Source organism: Tetrao urogallus, assembly GCF_951394365.1.
Source record: "Tetrao urogallus genome assembly, chromosome: 1".
NCBI classification, from domain to species: domain Eukaryota; kingdom Metazoa; phylum Chordata; class Aves; order Galliformes; family Phasianidae; genus Tetrao; species Tetrao urogallus.
In genome coordinates, this window is record NC_136813.1 from 8466504 (window position 1) to 8483418 (window position 16915).

Genomic DNA, 16915 nt, shown 5'->3' on the forward strand with positions numbered 1-16915 from the left:
GGGTGGTGATGTCAAGGCTCCTCACTGCATGCCTTCCCCAAGAACACCATGTTATGGCCCGCATAATGCAGGAGTCAGGGCAGGCAACCATAATAGGCTCTTTAGGCTGAAGATCTCCTAATAAAATCTGTAAGGCACCCAGAAGCAGCGTGCATCAAGATGTAAAAGCATTCGAATGGATTTTAATGAAACAATTAATTTAAGTGTTCTTCAGATCTTGATGTGAATTGCCTCTGCATCACAGCATTACAGCAGGTTGCTTAATAAATTGATGTATTTTAAGGCCAGAAGGGACCATTATGATCATCTAACCTGACGGTTTGCATAGTACAGGTCAGAGAACCTCAGCTGGAAATTCAGTAAGTAAAGCAAGTAGTTTGGATTAGACAGGAGAATCTCTTCCCAAAAGTTTTCCAAACTTGATTTAAAGACTTTTAATAACAAAGAATTCACAACAGTTACAGATAAATGGCTTAGTGAGGCGTTATCATAACTGTAAAATTTTGGTATCTTATTTTTAATCTTTAGCTTCTAGATTTTAAACTCAACTTTTTTTTTTTTTTTTTTTTTTTTTTTTTTTTTTCATGCCAGTAGCTTGAAATATAACTGTGACCTACTTGGAAAGAGCTTGGTCGGGAAATCTTGTGCAGATTTGCTGATTGCGAAGTAGGTACAATTATCTTTCCCTCTCTATTTTCCTGCCTGAAAAGATATCTCTACAACATTTCTAATAGAGACAAGCCTGTCTGTACCTTAGTTCTTTGGATCAGCATCATTCTTTGTATGTTACCTGTAAATCAGGAAAATATAGATTTTGGAAAATTAACCATAGATTTGATTTTGCTGTCATTCACATAGGGAATGTCTGCAATAAATATTAGGCATAATTTATACAGAAATGTCTGTCAACTTGAACATGTTTAGTGCATAGTAAGAAAAACGGGATTTTTAGAAAGGAATGATCTCCTGTGAGATTGTTAATGCACTACACGTTCACAGCATGCCTTATTTCACAGAAGCCTCCATGGATAGAAAAGCCCATAGTGCAAAACTACATCTTGTCCTACTCTTAACACACATAGGTGCAACCTCATAGCCAGCAGGAAAGATCACATGGGGTATACATACAGAAAGGAAATAGAGTCGCCCCTTCTAGAGATACGCACATTAAAAGGAATCATAGCATGATTTACTGATTGTAATGGAATAATAAAGATATGTAACATTTAACAATCTGTTCTACTGCCATTATGATTTGTAGAATTCGTTCTATCTGTATTGTTATGGTCCTTCTGGTAGAATGAAGATTAACATTTTTTTTAATCTATACAGTGCTTGGCATAACAGGGTTCATGGTTAGGAATATACATGCATGTTGCTGTAGCAGAAATAAAAAGTGCTAACTGTAGTTTCCTTCAGTGGGACTCAGTGTGCACATATGGTATGTCCATATGGAGCAGACTTCAGGATGGGTTCCTTTCGTGCAGAACCTCATGGGTTCATCAATAGAAAATATGAACCTTTCAGCAAGCAGAGAAGTAAAAAGTAAAGCTGATGGCCAGAGGCCATAATGTTCTTTTCCTTTCAAATTTCACAAATTAAAAACAATGAAAAAATCAGCCACCCAGAAATCAAAGTCATAACTGCCTAGATTTGAATTGCTCACTAATTCTGGATACCACATTGTGTCACACAATGTTAATACTGTAACTGAGATGTATGCTAATAGAACTAATAGCTAAAAGAAATGATCCAATGAGGGAAAGACAGCATCTGTGTTCGAACAAAATAATGAATAGCCCTATTCCAACCTGATAACATTTCACAGCTTATGAACTACTGCCTGGTAGGCTGGGGTTAAAACGATCATCTAAAAATTCCGTGTCCTAAGACATCTGCAAAATGATTTCATCTTTGCAAAGGAGAATGCACACAAATCAATGTTAATTGCAACATTCATAATTCTGATTTAGTTAAATGCCTTTAAAGCTTGACAATAACAAAAAGCTTAAATGAACACAGGGAATGTAGCAAGACAGAGCCAAAACAAGAACCAAGTGATAGGAAAGAAGAATATTTCTGATGTCAAAGTCACAAATTTAAACATATCTGTGCATGGAAATCAGCTCAATCTCCCTTCAAAATATATATATTTTTGCAAATACCTTTCTTCAAATATCTGCATCGTGTGGTTGATAGCAATCTTGCTGCTTCAGTGCTAGGTTTATAGTGAAAACCATCTGAAAATGAAGATAAAAGTGCACGGACATAGCAGCGGCTACTTTTAATGTAAAGATTACAGGATAAATAAATAGAGATCTGTAGGTAGATTTGAGGAGGTATAGATATGTATAAGAGATCTACACTACCTCTGCAGCCTTTATTGCAATTATTATGAGTTTCCATGTGTGCCTGAAGGCATATTCTGACCAACACCCACACACCCAGTGGAAGAATGCTATGCACAAACACAAGAATCAATGTGGCAGTGGGTACATCTTGTATGTATGTGTGCTGTGATAAATTCTGGACTGCTCCAGTTTCGTATTGAATTTCGTTGTTATAATATTTGATCTCTTGTTGTCTTTCTGACTTAGTAAGGGAGATAGATCGTAAAATGTCTCCTGTACAGTAGCCAAAGTCATGATATATATTAAGTGAAATGATTTATTATACTGGCCACAATATGTTAAGACTGTAAGTGTCACTTTGCAATTAAAGTGTCAGAACAGCTGGTAAGATTTATAACAGTGATATAATGAAATTATTATTCCAAGGTTTGTCTGTTTCTTGTAAATTTGGTCTGCCACTGGAATGTGCATTAGCCATGTGATATTTATAGCATGTGTTTTTCAAGCATAGTTGCAGGGATTAATGTATGAAAAATTAATGTATAAATCTTTGAAAATCAGATTAGTAGGATACAATAAGAATATTGTCAAACTATAACTAACAGCAAGACTTCCCAATGTATTAATTCTATTTTACGGGGCTCTGAAGACATACTGGAGGTTTAAATATGTTATGCCTTACAAATAGCACTTGAATCTATCTGTGTGCAGATTCATTTTGCCCAAGGGAGTCTTCCTGGGAGCGCAGGCTAAAAGCGTTGAGGATGTGGCAAAGTAGAGGAAAGGTAAGTTCACAAATGGTGATACTTGTTGCTCACGATGGTGCTTCAAAGTCACACATGAAAGTAAATTCAATCTGAGCTTCTTCCTTAAAGGTTTTTGAGCTCTACTCTGAGCCACTTCGTCATGAAGCTGAATACCTTCAATGTACCTCTAAACATGATGTTCTATTTATGTCATTACTACAAAATACTTCCAAATGCCTTTCAAGTCCTGAGTTTATTTTTCAATATTTATAAACACTACTGTCAGGATTTATAAAATGAAAAGGAAACTGGTCATTAAGATTCTGTTTCAGATGAGGAATTCCTCGCATTATTATCAACACAGGAACTGGGTGTCTAAACTTCTTCCACTTCTGCTGTGGAAATGTGGAGAAAGAGGCAACAGTCTGCATACAAATACCTGAAAATGTCCGGAAAACAGTGGTGGTTCAGAGACTGCTCTGGGCTGGCAAAACACCATGTTGAGTGAGGGTGACTTTTACCTTATTGGATTCTGTGCTGGAACACCACTGGGATATCCTCGAAACTTGAAAGGCACAGTGTATCTACACCTACCTCTCTCCTAGGTGATGTCACTGGTGACATCTGGAGAGATGAGTCCTACAGATAGATTCCCAATGACCTATTCAGTTGATCAAATAAATCGCACCTGTAGCTATTTAGGAAGCCTTGGGCTATCCCACCAGTTGTCCAGCTGTCTTTACAGAAGGCGTCAGCCAGTTTGGTGGCATATTCTTCTAGCCCGCTTCACTTGATCAAACATCTCCATTCCAAGAATTGAACTAAATCCCTACCTCACTCATAACACTTCCTGAAGTCACTACATACAAGTATCTAAATTCATGCATCTAAGCTTCCCCAAAGAAACTTCCAGATTCAACCTATTGCTTTTCATAATGTCACACAAAGACTTTATATTCTAAAAACAAACATTACAAGAAAATGTCAAAATAAAGCTGTTCTAAATTGAAATTTAGCAATTGATGAAATGTTTTGCATGACTTTTCTTGTGTGTTTGCTTGTTTTGAAGCCAGATTGTGTAATATTCAAATATTTAAACAGATCTTTAAAATAAATAATTTTTTTTTTTTTTTAATTGATAAATTTAGATTGGGTCACTCCATACCAAAATCAACTCCAGCTTCAATACACTGAAAAAAATAAGACGAAATTGAGACAGACCAAGATACATCTTGGGTACTTTTAATAAAACATGCAGACTTTTCATTTTCAAATGGCATTGTAGGCAGCCTTTCAATAAACAAAATATAACAAACTGATTAAATTTTTTAGATAAATCATGTATTTAGTTTAATTTTGGTTTGGAATTTTTGTGAGAAAATTAATTATATTTTCTTTTTCTTTCGAACTGTGGTGATTTTTTTTGCAAGGATTTATTGAAGAAAACAATAACTATTAATTACAGTTATCCTCCAAGAAGAAGGATCCTCACTCTTTTCTATTGCTGTATTTTTAGACTCCTCATTTTAATTGGGTTCAAAAATTCCTCCTTTATCCCCACTCAATATGTGCAGTAGGACTAAGCAAGCTGAAAATATAATAGTTCCAGGTTTTAAAAAGTGGGAATACAGCTAATTATTCCATCTCCTACTTTACCAAGATTTATACAGCAACTAAAAAATCATTTTTCAAAAATCCTGATTTCTCTGTGGTTCCATGAACATGACTTTTTTTTTTTTTTTTTTTTTTTAAATAAATGATGGCTAGGCATAATTTTTCATGATTTGATTAATGAAAAGCACCTATTTTCTTAAGTAATCAGTCCCTACTCTCCAGCTTCACTACCAAAAATGGATATAAAGCTCTTATACCTATAGACACCATGACCAGGCTTTTTTTTTTTTCCATAAGAAATCTTTTTTAGTATGAGTTTTCAGCAACTGGAAAAATATTTTGGTTAATAAAAGGCTTGAAACATGCAGTCAGCTGGATCATTAAAGGAAACAAACCCTCTGGAAAATTACATTTTGTTGATTTATATTCCAAGTTTCTTAGGACTTTTTCTTCCTCTTCAGCAATTGTTTTTAAAGTGGGCACAGTTTGTCTGTGGGGAAATAATTGGTTTGTTAAAGATTTTCCTGCATGTGTACCCACTACTAAGTGACAAAGTACCCAGTATGGTAATGTTTAACTATATATACCCATATGCAAATGTACATGGGCTGCAGACTCCCTTTACAGTAAATAGAAAGAAACATGTACTCACAGCATGCAAAATATATCACCACAAAATAGACATCTGAAAAGGTTGCACAGATTACAACTAAAATTGTCCTTTTCTCACCGCTGATTATGAAAATGTGGAGAAATATACACAGATGTGCACTACTACAGTGACATATTTACTCATTAATTTTTGAAAATGAAAAAGATCATAGCAAATAAATACCCACAATAATGGGCATTCAATGTTATTAATTTTTTTTTAAAGGCTATTTATACAAAGGATAAGGAAGCTGAGTAATCAAAATGCTATACTGGAAGAGGATTCCAATAGAATTCAGAAAACCTTCAGCTGTTGTTCTCTGTAAGGAAAAGAAGTGAAAAGAATCCAGGCATAAATTTCAGCTTGGCACTCTCTGAGATATCCTCTTTGTTGTTTCCATAGTTGTTGCATTCTAAGTCATCGTATCTATGGACTTCTTCAGTCAAAATTGGATATCTTATTTTAAATTATTCTACTTTATATCTTCAGTAATAATCTTTCAGAAAAACACAACTTTGTGACATCTATTTGCTTATACATGTGATATTGTTGTTTTTTTTTTTTTTTCTGTTTGCAGAAAAATATATTGTTCCGTGTTAGAAGGAAATACTACCTATTTCTTAATAATGTTTGTATTTCAAAAGAAACTCTTGAAACAAAATAAAGATTACAGAATGAACTGATACCACAAAAATCTATTGCCTATGATTTGCCAATACTTAGAAGTATATAGGCAACACAACTTGAATTTTAAAGTGAGAACATTTTTCTTGACATTATAGAGATGATTTCCATAAAACTGATGTAAACTTCATGATTCTTACAGGTCCCTTGCAATTTGGGATTTTCTGTGATTCCATGATTCCAAACTGATTACAGATGAAAAAAAAAAAAGCATAGACAAGTTCATTTTTGTCCTGAATTGTCCTAAAGGGGAGATCAATCAGCAACTCGTTCAGTTTTTATTTCTGTTGCATTTAAGAAATGGTAAATGTTTCAGTGAAGCTGAATGCAAAACAGTGACACAGTGGTGGGCAGCACATGGCATCTTTGCTGGGAATAAGGACTGCCCAGGGTTATTCTAGTGAGGTAATGCATGGTTAAACACAAGGTTAAGTGCAAGGTTAGAATCACTATTGTATCTCACCCAGCTTCAGATGTCTGCGTCTGAGCTGGGCACTTCCTGTTTTCTTTCTATTAATGGGAAGAAAATGGCACCTCCAGAAGGTGATTCAATTGAACCATCCTGGTCATATCTTTGACGTGAAATGACCATACTTACGAGATGCTGGCATTTCTTCTGAAGGAAATCCAGGGTGACTCGATCAGGTTTGGGCAGCTGAAACTAGGGCAAATGGATCCTGCTTGAAGTTGTATTCATATATGTTTACTTATTTATTGTATCTGTGCATGGGAAATGTACCGTTTTGCTATTGACATGAAAGAGAGAAGCAAGTATCCAAGAATTTTCCAGCTGAGTCAATATCTGCATGTTAAGACTTAAAAGAGACTAAGACTTACATAAAAGAATAAATAAAGAAGTAATTACTCAACATAAGAAACTTGAATATTTAAGATATAGCATGTGGTGTAGAAAGCATCTTACCAAATTTAATATGTCTATAATGTAGATATTGTACAACTAAATAACATGAGATTCCACAATAATAAATGGAAAGGAGTAAGTACAACATCTACTTGATTTTAGCTATCTGAAATGCTTTAGTTTGAGGTAATTTACATTCTAAAATTTTGTTTGTTAATTCTTTGTAATGTAGTTATTGTTCATTTTTCTACAATTTCTAGAACATAAAAAAGAGGCTTTGTGTGGCCTTGGAACAAGTTGCTTCAGCTCTCTTGACTTCAGTTTCTTTACCTGTAAATGAAAGCAAAACATCTAATTATTACAGCATACCAATACATAAAACACATATACACTTATTAACCATTAACAGTTGATATACGGTGATATAAAGCATTCAAAGCACATACAGAAATGTGTTGACCACACCAAAACTAGATGCATAAAAGGGCAGTCAGAAAAGTAGCATGTCAGTGGATTGTTTTGGTGATTTTTAGTTTTTCCTCATCCTGCCCAAGTAAACGAGTCTATTGATAATTTAGCTAACAAAAATTTTGGCCAACAAAGAAATCATTTGGGGTAACAAGGATTAGGGGAAGGAAAGGGAAAGGAAGTGAAGGGGAGTGGAAGGGAGTGGAAGGGAGTGGAAGGGAAGGGAAGGGAAGGGAAGGGAAGGGAAGGGAAGGGAAGGGAAGGGAAGGGAAGGGAAGGGAAGGGAAGGGAAGGGAAGGGAAGGGAAGGGAAGGGAAGGGAAGGGAAGGGAAGGGAAGGGAAGGGAAGGGAAGGGAAGGGAAGGGAAGGGAAGGGAAGGGAAGGGAAGGGAAGGGAAGGGAAGGGAAGGGAAGGGAAGGGAAGGGAAGGGAAGGGAAGGGAAGGGAAGGGAAGGGAAGGGAAGGGAAGGGAAGGGAAGGGAAGGGAAGGGAAGGGAAGGGAAGGGAAGGGAAGGGAAGGGAAGGGAAGGGAAGGGAGGGAAAAGATTTGCCCTGTAGTCCTCTAATAACCCATATTACAAAGCCTAAATACAGTCACAGTCACATTACAATGCTAAATACAGTCACAGAGCTGACATGCTTTTTTTGAGTAGTTAAATTCTATCCGCTAATCTGCTAACATGCAAGTTATGTGAGCAATAAAAAAATCAGCAAAGAAAACGTAATCCATAAAAGTAATTACCCTGCAAAACAACAGTAGTTCTCTATAGTTAGACTGAAGTCTGATGCTTTCAAGCACTGAAAGAAAGGAGCTTTCCCCAGTGCAACAAAGACATTTCCCAAAAGTAGAGCAGAACTAATGCTTACTTCTAGCTCTGGGAGAACCCAAAATATCAGACTTAGGAAACCTCAGCCGTTACTCCAAACAGAAAAGACAGAGGAAAATGTTCTTAGGGATTTCCGAGCTTTATATTTTTTCCATGGTGGAATATTATATCAGCTCAAGGCAGAGTTTGCTTTTAAGCAGGGTATGCAAAATGATCATTATAAAATATCCAAATATAGAGCCTTCAAGAAGTAGTTTGTACAAAGTGTTTGAAGTCCAATTTCTTTTCACTGCTGTTTGCTTATTGGTTGTTAGAGAGTGGTGTTAGAATTAGGCAGATGCACATTGTTAGTAGCTTTCATGCTGTAGCCCCACATACAGTACTTTTCTCATGATATTCTCATCGCTCCTCAGTAATGAAGCTGATTGTTCATGCAGGTAGACACATACATGACATTGTCTGGCAGTATCCACATTAAAAGAGTCCTAACTAACACAGCAGTAATTGTATTTTTGTCTTTTGTGATTGGAAGTCCAAACTCAACGTAAATTTGATTGAATTTAACACAAGATCACACTAAAATTTACTAACATTTGAAGATTTTCTTCTAGCAGAACCTTTGTGGTATCTGACACGGAATTTATTTTAAAAATGCAGTAATTCACTGTTGGAGTGCCAGCCCAAATGTCTCTAAATGCCCAGCTTTAACTCTGTAGTTTCACCATTACTGAAATGAAATTCTTTTGCCATACCCACCATAGTATGCCAGCTTTTTTATCTAACTAGAACACACGCATGAGACAGTGCCCATACACTCAGATAAAAACATTGTGTCTATTGTATTTGAAAACAGGGAAACGGCAAAAAGATCCTGGCCAGAAGCACAAAGTTGTTGATGTTTTTATGTATTCTTGTAAAGATGTAAGGAATGGTAAATGTCTCTTTAGAAAGACACTCTGAAGTCTGCTTCTCCCACCTTCCCAGCGATCTGCCAAATCACTGCTCTCAGAGTTCAGTCACCCCTTCACAGTTACTGAAATTGGCCTTTTCCCTCAAGACTTCTGATGATCATGAAGAGCTTGCCTTTTCCACAAAATCATACTTTGACAAATAGACCTTAATGCCAAGGCTCTCACATATGACTAGTCACAAGGTTAATTTAGACATTCTGGATACAAGAGCCTCTTACACTTATATCAGAAACACTGAACATATTTCTTCTTAAACAAACTTGTGCAGTTTGCCTTAGTACCTTAGTACTCTGCACCACTGATGCATCACTTCCCAAACTATTTATTTTTGGTGTTTTCTACCTGGACGTTCTCTGGCTTGAGAAGAATAAAGGACTTTCAAGAACACACATTTCTTCCAAGTTTCTTTCTAGGAAAATGAAGTCTCCCAGGACCTGTGAGTGGTGCAGAGGTGTTTACTACATCAGTGTGAATCACTTGAAAGCAATCTGTTTTGTTGGCCACAAAATTTCTTTCTTTCACACCTTTGTTGTTGTTGTTTGTAAGTTTGTTTCATTTGAGAAGTTGTAAGAATTTTTTTCATTTGAAAAATAAAGCCAAAATCTTTATGTATTAATTACTCCAAGATCTTTGCTGTTGAATATGAAGGAGATACATTTCAGTGGTTGCAGAGTCTCCACCTTGGAGATTTTCGAAAGCTGGCATAGTCCTTGGCAATCTGCTCTGAGTGCTCCTGCTAGATGGACTGATAAGTCCCTTCCAATCTCAGCCATTCTCTGATCTTCTATGATCTTCCATCCTCAGACAATTCAAAGACTTCTGATGTCAGAGATGGTGTCTTTGCACTTGCCTTGATAAGTCTTTCTTCCTGAATTTGCCTCATCAGTTTTAGAGTGTATGAAAATTTTCATCAGCAAAGAATGACGAAATAGCTAAGATTTACATGAAGAAAAATCACTTTTAGCATGTTTTTTACATACTACATCCTAATGGCAAAGAATAAGGAGAAATCTGATAAATCATTCCCAATTCACCTTCTCTTTTTAACTGACAACTATCAGCTATTATCAGAATCACTTACACTATTTTGGAAGGATTTTTTTTTTCATTTTCCCAGATGCCTAATGTCTTACCAAGACATTTTGTTCTTTATTCAGCAAGTTTGAAGCACGAGAAACTGCTATTTGCATTGAAGTGAAATTGAATGTCAAGGTCTTTTTTATATATTTATTTAACTGTGGATTAATTAGTGAAGTTGTTCAGAGAAAGTCAAATTCAGTACAGTTTGATTCTTCATTAGTGATTATTTGGACAGGGGGTAGAAATCAGAGACTACATCTTATATTCGAGTCTTTTGTGTAGCTGGGCCTTTGAGAATTGTCAGAGAGTTGTGGAAGGTTAATAAGATTTTTTGAATTCTAAACAATGTGTGTCTTTTCACCTTATCTTCCGTATACAGTAGAGAGGTTCAAATTAATAGAAATGTGAGCAGAGCTATTACAATTGTCTGCTTTATTGTCTGCATGATCTCTCTGCAATGATCCGGAGCTGAAGAACTATACCATCTTCTCTGCTGTGCAGGACAGGGAAAGCAAGTGGGGTTGTTCTCCTGCAGACTGATGGGACAGCTCGTTTTTGCCCATTGTAGTACAGGGGTCCCCTTCTTGAAAATCTTACAGTAATAAGCAGATGCACAGGGAGCAGGCTGGGAGGTTAAGGAACATTCATTTTCCACAGCTTCTCACGTGGTGGCTTTTGTTTCCATGTCTGCTGCAAATTATAGTCTCAGTCAGCACTGTTTTATCTGATCTGCTTCTTCTACCAGAACTACAGAGATAAGTCTGCTTCAGGCAAAGCAAAAGTTGTGGACTTTCAGAACTCAATAAAAATAAAAACTTGTGATTTTTAGGATTTTTTTGAAATAGCTGAAGGTCTACTCAGCCCAGCTGCTCTTGAAGCCCAAAGGAGGTAAAGCTTACCCCAGGTTAAGGTAGGATTGAAAGGGAAAAGCCTTGTAACAGATGAGATTAATTTCTTCTGTATGCATTTTCTCCACTAGAACTTGTCACGTTTAATCACATTTATAGCCCTTTTTCATTTTAAAAGCTATTACATGTTTCATATGTTATATGAAAAAGTCCACTGTCTGTTCGCATCTGAACAGTATTGATTTACATTGGCAGATTTCTGGAACACACTAAAATAGAGGTAATGTTTTCCTCAGTGTTCTAAATATTGAAATAAACTTCTTTTTATTAATCTATTAAAGGGACAAATTTATAAATAAAATAAAATGTATTTGAAAAAAGAGAAAAATATGTGTATGACATACTTAAGTGATACATAGGTCCCCTGCTACAGGGAAGGGAAGGGAAGGGAAGGGAAGGGAAGGGAAGGGAAGGGAAGGGAAGGGAAGGGAAGGGAAGGGAAGGGAAGGGAAGGGAAGGGAAGGGAAGGGAAGGGAAGGGAAGGGAAGGGAAGGGAAGGGAAGGGAAGGGAAGGGAAGGGAAGGGAAGGGAAGGGAAGGGAAGGGAAGGGAAGGGAAGGGAAGGGAAGGGAAGGGAAGGGAAGAAGGGAAGGCTTCATGAGACCCCATCTGAGCTCAGCTCAAGAGCTTACATGAATTACTGAGCCTCAGAAGGTCCCATCTGGTTTGTACAAACATACTTGTCCTGGCTGATTCACTCCTTCCTTTTTCAAATGTAGTTGTTGACACTGCAAAACCATGCTTGCTTTACCACTAGAAGCAGTTCAGACCTGCTTTGTGCTCTCACTTTATTTAATATACTATTTGATGTCCTATTTCCCAAAACATATGCTCACACAAAAAACGTTTAGGAGCTTTCATTATTCTCATGTATCTCCATAGAGCTGGATGAATGGAGCAGGACAGGTCTATGAGAAGGACGTGAAGGCATTCAGGAATGGAGAAACACTTATCAGACACAGCTGCATCTGAAGAGGAGCTACTAAAGTGGGCAACCCCAGAGGAAGGTTCCCCCAAACCAACTTGCAGACATAAGATTATCGGTGGAAAGAAGAAGATTATACATTCATTAAAAAACTAAGATTATGCAGCTGCTAACAACACAGCAGGAGGTATGAGGAGTAAGGATGCAGGTTGACAACAATGGGTGAGCTAGTCTAAGCGCCCTTACAGAGAGCAATGACTGGCCTTGTTTCTCCTCAAGCTGTTTCTACTGCTAGTTTTGCATGAGCTGGAGTGCTTGTCTGACCCCTCAGAAGGACAAATAAGCAGAATGTGGATAGTTTTTCATCAGACTGCTGAAAAACTTTCTGTACTTTCAGCACCAGTGAGCTGTTAGATGAAACAGGGAATTCCTGAACCAATATGCTATTATCCACCCAGTTAAATCTAGGCACTAGTATTCTATCAAGGTGAAAAGCATGTATCAGCCACATAGTAGAAAAAAATTTGACACTTTTCCTCTAAAAGGCATTCAGACTCACCAAAATTTCCACTCTGCTCCAGAAAACCAGAACCCTGGTAGTTTTTCAGCAAGGAGCCAAAAGCAGAAGTGAAGCATAAGCAGAGCGGAACAAAATTATAGAAAGTATTGCTTCAGCATCCCCCTTAGTTGCTGTCTTGTCATCAAGACTGATGGGCATCAGATAGGTTTTGTGTAGCCAGCAGCAAAGATCTAAATTGCATAGATCAATACATTAGTTGCCTTGCTTTGGATGGCAGATCTGTTATTCCTTTTATCATATTCCTACACACTGACTCTAATTCCCACTCAGTGTTTTCAGACCAGTGGCTGGTGTACACACAGCCTCTAGGGCTCCCAGTGTCCGATCAAAAAGTACTGTGGCCACATTGTTCATTGCATGGGAGTTCATTGTAAGGGAATTGGACTAGATGATCTTTACAGGTCCTTTTCAACTCAAATGATTCTATAACTATATGATTCTGTAATAAAAACACTGATTCTGTTAAACTCAATGGTTCAATGATGTTAAAACCGGCAGATTAACTTCAAGTCAGCAGGCTTTGTAGCCAATGAGATATCATCTGTCCACACCTTTCTGTTTCTGTTAGAACATGAACATGCATTTCTCATCTTTGCATACTGCATAAAAGAAACAACATCTATAACACCGGCTCAGCCTTCTCTGAGCAATTCATCAATGCTGAGACTAGGGATTCAAGCATGGAGCAGGTTAATGCTGTGATCAGTAAGGGGGTTGATTCAATAATGCAGTGATTGCTCTTGATAAAATTATGCCATAACATAATTTTAGCCTAGAAAGCCAATTACATACATGAATTTTTCTGCAAGGGCTCAGGGCTAGGGCTGGCACAGGGTGGCTTCAACTCGCTGCACATGCCGAGCTTGATCGAACTTTGTCCTCACTGAATTTCAGATTAAGGGCTGACATCCCACTCACGACTGAATTCACTTGCGGGTATATCTATCATATCATCAGCTGTGCTGAGAGGATATTAGGTATGCTGCTCCTGAGTTAAAAGTTGATTACTTACAGGGCTCAGAATCATTTTTCAGCCTGAGGCCATGCTCCTTTCATACATCTAAATGGGTGTTTAAGTCTTATTTCCAGATATCATACCAAAAAAGGTGTGGGGGTATTTATCTTCAGCTAAAAAGCGTGTGGGAGCTCCTAGTCTGCTTCTCAATAAAGAGCCAAATTCTTACATTCCAATCAGAAATGTATTTTCTTCTCACCTAACAACAAAAAATTAATTATAGATTGAAAGTGAATATTTTCCTTTTCCTTGCAATAAAATTTAAATACTTGGGTTTTTCATGGTTCTCATTGCAAGATAGGATTCTTCATGGTAGTACCTATGACATGCTCAAATATCACAGAATTCCTAAAAATTACTAAGAAATGATATTGAGACACACTATCTTCACAGTATCATCCAGATGCTAGAAGTTTTAAAAACCCATTAATATTACCTGAAAGTTTGATTGCTTCATTCATTTCATTGCTTCAGCAGCCTAAAATTGAAATTTCCAATAATATCTCCTAAATGTGAGTTAACTCTGGTCAAGAGCTATTTTTGCACTATTTGTAATTTGATTTGTTCTTTTTCCTTTGCTCATAATTACATCAGAAAATCATGAGTACTGTCCATGTAAACAATTTGGTTTAGCAATTGCAGTGATGCTGAAAAACTAATCCTAAAACCACAAGAAAAACAGCATCTGTATGTCAGGAAGATATCTCACTATTCTGTATCCGTGATGGTTTTCTTATCTGTAATTACTGACAACTCTACAAAGCACTTAAGAATTTTGTAATGAAAGCACATCTTAGGTCTTAAATATTGTTGCATTACTCCGCTTCACTGAAATCAATCCTTCAAGTGACCCAGTTGCAAATTTTTGTGTGGAGTTAAAATTCAGAGCCCCACGCTAGGTTGTTCCTGGAGCTTTCCTCTACAGGATCCAAATTCATGGTCATTTTTATTCTAGAATTAGATAAACCTGGGTAGGGCCACCAAATTACAGTATGTTTTTGGATATGGTAAGTGGTCTGCTACAACCATGCTGATCTTGTGGAAAACCTAGCATTTGTCGGCCTTGAATAAAAAAGTCTTGACTCATTCTCAGATGTTGGGATTCACATGTGATAATGAGGTTTCAGTGCATGCAGCATGATGATGTCAATCCACTGGCAAAATTCAAGACAGTTCTCAGTCGTTAAGTCTGACTTCAGCTTATACACAAACTTCAGTTAAAAATAAATGGTTGTTCTGTTAGAGTTCTGTCACAGAAATGGGTTGAATGTTGGGTGGTCATTTGTGTAGCCAGGAGTTGTCTGGTCCCTTCCAGCTCAGATATTCTAGAATTCCATGATGATGGTCTGAAGGAATGGAAAGTCTTATGAGGTATTATTAATGACAAGAATTTGGCCCGGATGCATCACATCAGGTGTGACTATCTCATGTTTTGGTGACTCAATCATGCAGGGGAATAGGAACATGTATTGTCTTGCTTATGGTTGTTTATAGATGGAAAGGTTGATTTTCCAAATACTATCTGAATCACTGACAGTTAATTAAAGGAAGCCTCTGCTTATTGGTAGGTCAAGAAGGGCGGCATATGCTTCTCATCAGTCACATTTCTCATTCATAGTTTCTCATTCATATAGTTTCACAGAAAATTCTTCTGCTAACCAGCTGCTTCAGAAATGTGTCATATGACAAACGTCAAGACTTGTATTCTTTTTTTCTTTAACATGGAACATAAAATCTCTATTGAATATGAACAAAAGATATTGAATGCGTTTTTGTGTATAGCTGTCTGCTTAAATATACATTTAAGTGCTATTCTGGTTCGCTCTGAGGCTTTGCCTCAAGCCTTTCTTAATCCCCACAGCTTTTCATTGAACATTAGAAAATACGTATCATTATCCTCCGAGATGGCTCTCTTCTCATGTGTAGCAGTTTTGCACTAGCCTCCGCAGGAGGAACACTAAATGAAGTAGATTGCAAAGGTTTCCCAAACAGCCAGGAAGAAAGAAAATAAAATAAATCAAACAAGTGGCATTTCCGTGATGAAATCTGTTTTACAAGCCTATCATGGGAACAAGGAGAACCAGACAAACAGTAAGCATCAGCCTGTGGTTAGAACTATTTCTGAAAATACAAGTCTTTTACCCTTGCTCTTTCTGCTCCAAGAGCCCCCATCACAGGCACCGGCACTCAGAGATAATCTCCCTGAATATCTGAGGCGTAGAAACCAGCAGGATTAAAGCACCTCGTGCTCCTCAGCACGGTCATGTGATGACCTGCTGATCCCAGCAAAAGGCATCGTTTCCCAGCAGAGATCTCACTTAGTTTCCTAGGCATTGTTCCTGCCTTCCTGAGGTTCTCTGTAGTCATTATTCTTGTAGGGAAAAAATAAGAGATGAAAGCAACTGCAACAATGACAACAAAACTCCTGCAGTTTTAGTAGTAACAATGATAGCTAAAGAAAACTGCACAGTTTAAGTGCAATTTGCCTACAAGTAAACCAACAGCTGTCCCTGCTTCAAGAGATAATTTCAAAGTAGGTATAACTTCTAATAGTTTTCGTATAGCTCCGCTATTGCAGATCAGGCTGTCTTAGAAGAAGAAAAAGGAGCGAGTTGTCTGGAGTAATGTACTGAGCAAAGCACATAGATTTGGTGCTTCCTGATGGGAGGAAGACAGAAGCCAAGGTTTGTTTTCCAGATCCTGATAAAAATACTGTTGTCAAATCTGATACCAAATTGTGTATATTCCAAAAAAACTGAAGAGATTTGGGTGCAGATTTTGGCATGGAGTTATCTATTTAAATGCTAGACATAACAGGGGAATGAACATTATTTTTTCTTGACAATTTTTCACTTTGTAGAGTTACTTTGCCATATGCTGGTCTGGGAAAGTCAGCTTAAGCTGAAATATAAAAAAAGACCAAGCCAAATAATTTATTGTGCCCCCCTCCTATCTGCACACTAATAGTCATTTTCCCATTTTTTTGTTCACTGTCCTTACTTAACTGATCAAATTTTCTGGATCTTTTTTCAAACAATAATTTACACAAAAGCATATTATCAAACAATGTTGCCTAATAGCCAACTGTTGCTCCTGTGTCCAGATTTTAATCTTACTTCTTCTCCAACTGCAACAAGAAAGCAATCATGTGCTAGGCAGAAGATTAAAATTTTGCAATAATTGCCTTCATTTTGAAACCTTTAGGGGGTGGGGAAAAAAGTCAGTTGGCTTTCA